This window comes from Aquarana catesbeiana, linkage group LG01 (genome assembly GCF_042186555.1).
Source record: "Aquarana catesbeiana isolate 2022-GZ linkage group LG01, ASM4218655v1, whole genome shotgun sequence".
In the NCBI taxonomy this organism is placed as follows: domain Eukaryota; kingdom Metazoa; phylum Chordata; class Amphibia; order Anura; family Ranidae; genus Aquarana; species Aquarana catesbeiana.
Genome location: NC_133324.1, coordinates 419,698,786 through 419,705,757, shown reverse-complemented (window position 1 = coordinate 419,705,757; position 6,972 = coordinate 419,698,786). Strand labels below are relative to the sequence as shown.

Here is a 6,972-nt window from a genome sequence, read left to right as displayed (position 1 = left end):
GGTGCCCTTGTACACATTCCTGCAATGTCTAAAAACTATGAAACATTGACCTGTGCATAAGTGCTCAGCAACTCTCACTCTCCAAAGTATGTTGTTGAAGCTTACAAACACACTGACACTGTGTTATCTTATTCTTGTTATCTTCTGCATCTGATGTCTTTTCTCTTCAGCTAGCTTTTGGGTGTCCACCAAGGATGTAACTCCTGCACACAAGTGCTGCGATTACATGATGCCAGCTTCATTTTTGGCATCTCATTTGAAGCACACATGTTTGTTTAAGGTCGCACTGACTCACCAAAACAGGTCTCCAAACAGGTTCCTTTTAAAAAAGAAGCGAATTTTCCAGATTTCTTCAGATGACAAATTCCCATTAAGGTAGCATAGTTGTTTTTTTTTTCTCTGCCTTTTGGCTAAGATCAAGTGTAGCATCTGTTCTTATCAGTTTTCAGGACAGAGAATGCTGGTGTCCTATGGAGAGACGGAGTGCTGGCTAGTGTTCCTCTTTGATGTATTTGGTAAGCAATGGTGATGGTGATGGGAGGGCCTTTTCCCCCTGTATTTTGGGGTGTAATTCCACATATGGCCATGGCATGTTTGAGCAATATATCATTTAGTGACAACTTTGTGCAAAAAAAAAAAAAAAAATTGTCTTTTTCCCGCAACTTGTGTCAAAATATAAAATATTCCATGGACTCAACATGCCTCACAGCAAATAGCTTGGGGTGTCTACTTTCCAAAATGGGGTCATTTGTGGGGGTTTTGAACTGTCCTGGCATTTTATGCACAACATTTAGAAGCTTATGTCACACATCACCCACTCTTCTAACCACTTGAAGACAAAGCCCTTTCTGACACTTTTTGTTTACATGAAAAAATATTTTCTTTTTTTGCAAGAAAATTACGTTGAACCCCCAAACATTATATATTTTTTTAAAGCAAAGGCCTTACAGATTAAAATGGTGTTTTTTTTTCCACACAGTATTTGCCCAGCGATTTTTCAAACGCATTTTTTTTGTGGAAAAAACACACTTTTTTTATTTTAATGCACTAACGCACACTACATTGCCCAAATGTTTGATGGAATAAAAAAGATGATCTTAGGCCGAGTACATGGATACCAAACACGACATGCTTTAAAATTGCGCACAAACACGCAGTGGCGACAAACTACATACATTTTTAAAAGCCTTTACAGGTTACCACTTTAGATGTACAGAGGAGGTCTACTGCTAAAATTACTGTACTCGATTTGACCTTTGCGGTGATACCTCACATGCATGGTGCAATTGCTGTTTACATATGATGCCAGACCGACGCTTGCGTTCACCTTTGCATGAGAGCAGGGGTGCTTTTTTTTTTTTAATTGTTTATTTTGCCTTTTTATTTTATTTTTAAACTGGGAATGCAAATATCCCCTATGATAGCAATAGGTAGTGACAGGTACTCTTTTTTGAAAAAATTGGGGTCTATTAGACCCTAGATCTCTCCTCTGCCCTCAAAGCATCTGACCACACCAAGATCGGTGTGATAAAATGCTTTCCCAATTTCCCAATGGCGCTGTTTATATCCGGCGAAATCTAAGTCATGAAATGCTCGTAGCTTCCGGTTTCTTAGACCATAGAGATGATTGGAGCCATTCTGGTCTCTGATCAGCTCTAAGGGTCAGCTGGCGGAACTACCAACTGCATTCTCAGGTTCCCTGTTGGGACAGGAGAGCCAGAGAAGAAAATCATGGAAGACGGTGGGGGGGACAACGACATTCCCTCCACTGCTTGTAAAAGCAGTCTAGAGGCTAATTAGTTGCTAGGATTGCTTTTACATGAAAGCCAACCGCTGGCTGAAACAAATGATACCAAGATGATACCTAAACCCGCAGGCATTATTCTGGTATAACCACTCAAAGTCCAGCAACATACCAGTACGTTGCTGGTCCTTTTTGGGCATATATTGTAATTTTTTTTCATGCAGCCTATGGGCTGAACGAAAAAAAAGAGATTGATCGGTGGGTATGCCCACCATTAGAATACCTCCCTTCATCCACCCAGTTCTAATGATGGGCATACATGCACCATTTATATATGCCAAAGCATGGGGGCATCCGCCCGCAAAAGTTAGGAGCAAATCGCTCCTCCGCCCCTGCTGCCCCCATGCTTCGGCATACATGCTCTTTTTTTTTAACTGTGGTGGTGAAATCACCTCCTACAGCATTGGAGTCACGGCTTTATGTATCGTGGGAGCAAACACTATTGCTGTCAAGATAAATAAATCCGCGCTGCAACTGAATGGCGTAACCGCTAAGCAAATGATGGTTAACAATAAAACAAAATAATATTACAGTATAACAGTGAGACCTTACCATACCATACCTGCAAAGCAAATACAAAAAAAAAAATAGTAAAAAAATAAAACATTTTTTAACGCAACCTGTGCCTAAAATATATATATGGCGAAGCATGGGAGCATCCACCCGCAAAAGTTAGGAGCAAATCGCTCCTCCTCCCCTGCTGTCCCCATGCTTCGGCATATATGCTTTTTTTTTTTAACTGTGGTGGTGAAATCACCTCCTACAGCGTTGGAGTCAGGGCTTTATGTATCATGGGAGCAAATGCTGTTGCTGTCAAGATAAATAAATCCGCGCTGCAACTGAATAGCGTACCTGAAAACAAAAATCTGGTTAAAATTAAACATTACAGAATAGAATACAGTAAAAATGTGCAGAACAATAGAGAGAGAACAATAAAACCACAACTATTTTTTTTTTTTTGTGTTTTTTACTTTTTTTCTTTTTTTTTACACTTTTTTTTGTAACTGTAATGCCCCGTACACATGGTCAGATTTTCCGACGGAAAATGTGTGATAGGACCTTGTTGTCGGAAATTCCGACCGTGTGTAGGCTCCATCACACATTTTCCATCGGATTTGTCGACACACAAAGTTTGAGAGCAGGATATAAAATTTTCCGACAACAAAATCCGTTGTTGGAAATTCCGATCGTGTGTACACAAATCCGACGGACAAAGTGCCACGCATGCTCAGAATAAATAAAGAGATGAAAGCTATTGGCCACTGCCCCGTTTATAGTCCTGACGTACGTGTTTTACGTCACCGCGTTCAGAACGATCAGATTTTCCGACAACTTTGTGTGACCGTGTGTATGCAAGACAAGTTTGAGCCAACATCCGTCAGAAAAAATCCTAGGATTTTGTTGTCGGAATGTCCGAACAAAGTCCGACCGTGTGTACGGGGCATAACTGTAACTGTAATGGTTTGGTTCCAGGTTCGGGTCTCTCAAAATGCAATGGCATCTTGGGAGACCCTGTGTAAGTGTGTCCTATTCTGTGAAATACTTTACCCTACGCCAATACTAAACTAGTGTATGGTAGCGTTCAAATCATTCACCAATGCAAAGACCAGGATTGTCAGGACAGTGTGGACAATAATAACGGGTGTCACGCCTATATCCGCGCTTGCTACAAACACGACATCTTCTTTGGGGGGGGCTCGTTGGGTAGGGGTACCAGGGAGGACATACGGAAAATGCTTCTCATGCAGCCGGCTTACTGCATTTGGTTGGGGATGGTGAAGTGAAGCACCGTCTGGATACAGAAGGGCTCTGACGATCTCTTCCTGGAATGTAAGGAAGGATCCAGTCCGTCCTGAAGCCCTGTATAGCACAAGCGTTCAGCAAAGCCAATTTAAATAAACAGACACTTTTTGTACCAGTGTCTGGCCTCATGGGCAACTAGGTACGGCGCCAACAACTGGTCGTTGAGGTCCACCCCCCCATATTTTGGTTATATTTGTGGACACAGAGGGGTTTCTCCACAACACCAGTCACTGTAGGAATTTTGGCCGTCCTGTCTGTATGAAGGGAGGAAAGAACGAAAACATTCTTATTATGCCTCTACTTCACAGCGAGCAAGTTATTACACTTCAAGCAGGCTCTCTCTAAGACGGGATTCTACAAGCCGCTGGGGAAAGCTCCAGCAATTAGATCGCCAATCTGATGATCAAACAAGTGACTAAGAAGTGGCACGCTCATGTAATAATTGTCCACATACAAGCGGTACTCCTTTCTGAATAAGGGTGACACCAAGTTCCACACTATCTTGCCAGCGCTCCCTATGTAATCTGGGCAGTTCTCCGGCTCTATGTGACTATCTCTTCCCTCGTAAACCATAACACTACATGTATAGCCTGTGGCCCTGTCACAGAGCTTATACATCTTGACCCCATATCTGGCATGATGTGGGGCCTCCCCCTCAGGACGGATTGTTCCTGTAACGATAACGACCGCCTCGGGCACCAGGGGGAGCGCGATCATTCCCCCCACCTGTGGGAGGAGAGTAACTTATATATATATATATATACGTTACTCTGCCTGCCCATGCCATTGTGCTGACGTAAATGTACATGAGGCGGTCGTTAAGTGGTTAAGTAAAATATTGGTCCAGTGTATTTGTTATTCAGCTTTATTATTTAAAAGTTGGTTTAGTTCAGTTTTGACAGCATCCACCCATTTACATATAGATGTAGATGGGTGGTTTTTCTTTGTCGGTTTCCAGCAGAGGAGTGGAGATGATACTGATGCAGTGTATTCTTAAAAGTAAGAGAAGCTTGAATAGAGAAAGCTATGCTTGTAAAAATGAGCAAGGAATTTTATAGATACCAAATGAATTGGTTTGTTTTGGGTAAAAAAAGATGTCACATTGTTAAAGGAGTGGGAACTGATCTGAACAGGGAGTGGTAATAATTTAGTTTTCTTAGCTTTTTTGATAGAGGGGAGAAATTGTTGGTTGGCAAAGAACTTGTCTATGAATGTGAAACAGTTATGTGGGGTGAGGTAATGTGTAGTCTTGTGTTCTAGAGTTTGTCTCTCCCACCATCAATTAAGTTGTATTGTGCAATGAGTTCATTTAAAAGCTTTGAGCATGCGTATTTCCTTCTCTGGTTGAATCTTGAGGTGCGTTAGACTTATCTCATTTTCTATCTAGAATTCTCTTGGTGTCATCTAATAGTGTCAATGTGCCTGCCTTGTGTTTATATATGACCCAAAAGAAATTGGAAAAGAAGCAACATTGGTAGGTATTTTTTTGGCAGTTGGCCTGGAACCCGTTGGGGGTAGTGTCTGTGGAAATATTTAGGATTAAAAGATGTAGAGAACCTGGTTTTCTGCAGGCATACAATATTAGATTGTTGAGATGGAAAGAAAGTTAAAGCAATTATACATTTCTGAAGGGAGGTGGAGGCGGAGGCAGTGAGTGGGTTACCCAGATGGCATGCATCCAGTTTTTCTTGATGGAGTGGAGGGTACTGGCACCAAAAGGGAAGAGAAGGAGATGATGTTGGATAAAAAGTGGGGTAGTAGAAAACATTAATAAATGTATATAAAAGAGAAAGAGGTTACAGTACGTGTTGTGGTTCTGTGGGTGGTATTGCTTTAGAGCATTACATTAATTTGGGGGAGGGGGTGATGATGCTGACTGGATGTATAGGCAGCACTACATATTAAGGAGGGAAGGGGTTTGGGAGTAAAGGTGGAGTGATATCACTATGGGGTGCCTGATTAAGAAATAGAATGGTTTAGGTGGAGTTAGTGTGTTGCCATTTGTCATTTTATAAAAGAGAAGTATGGGATTTTTTTTTCTTAGAATCATACTTACCTAGGTAAGATGCTGCATCTGTCCCCCGCCACCTCTAAGGTTGAGAATGAGCAATCAAAAAACGCTGATCACTCGGTTCTCAGAGCTCGCTGAGCAGAGGGTTGGTGGCTGCCAGTCACTGCTCTTTCCCCCCACCCCCCATTGCTCTAACTGGAGCGCTGAGCTGTGCAGGGGATTGGAGCAGCCGACTCAGGCTCTCAGTGGCTCATTGAGAGGCTGGGCCCGGTGCCAATCCAGGCATGCGGGCAGATCCCTACCATATAGTCATTATCTTTCCGGAGCCTGGACCGGCTCTGTGACGTCAGCTGAAAACAGGTCACGGGAATGCAGAACGAACTGTGCTCCTGTGATCCACAGGAGAAGTAAAGCCAGATGAGCTTTAGCTGTTCTTCTCCTTTAAGCTAAGGAAATCAGTGGATTGAAAACAGTTACACACTGTGAATTTAATTAGAATCAACCAGGTATATATTGAACCGTAATGAACAAGTTACAAAAATGACGTATATCTAAAACAATAACACGTGTCTCTACATACTTGAGTAGGAAAACAACACATTTCCCCCAGCTCTACATGCAATGGGCCTTTTAATAAGGGATAACTAAGTATAAAGTGGGAAGGTCATATTCGCTGAGCAGTGTGCAAGTGGTCATTTGATTCTCATTTTTTTTCTCATTTTTAAATTATAGCTAATAACAATTTTTGTCATAGGTTGTATAGAGCTGGGAGCAATAGGGTGGATAATAATATGATAGTAGTCAGAAAATGTTTACCAAACTGACATAGCAAGAGAGTTTTATGGGTTGAGTAGCAGTCAGATTGTAGAGCTTGGAAAGCTCTGCTGGTTTTAAGAAAGGTCAGTTGACCTGAGGTCAGTTAACCTGTAACCACAGTGAAGGGACATACATAATCTATGACAATCAATACAGTCTGTGTAATCATATGACTAGTTATCATTTATACAGTTATATTACACAGTTGACATGATTGTGAAGGAACATAAAGGGTGCCAACTGGCAGAGGTGCCATGCGCTTGTGGAAGTCATGATAGTGATAACAGTAATGTGTAAATGCTGCTAGCAAAGGGCAGTGTGAGTGTCAAAAGTTTGAGGTGGTTAAAATGTAGGTTCTCCTTGTACCCTACTCCACATGCTATGCAATGGCTGCTAGCACTTAAAGGCAACTTTGTTTCAGTAAACTTTTTTTATGAAATAAACATTATTAGTCAATAAAGATAACAATAACAGTGACCCTTTAGTAGTCTCACATGGTGAAATTATTTGTGAAGAAGTGGGAGTATGTACACATGAA

General features: G+C 41.7%; 1 pseudogene; it reads left to right on the top strand.

Annotated features, from left to right (window-relative positions):
• The first annotated feature begins 390 nt into the window (after positions 1–390).
• Positions 391–612, top strand: LOC141124383 (U2 spliceosomal RNA; annotated as a pseudogene).
• Positions 613–6,972: the final 6,360 nt, after the last annotated feature.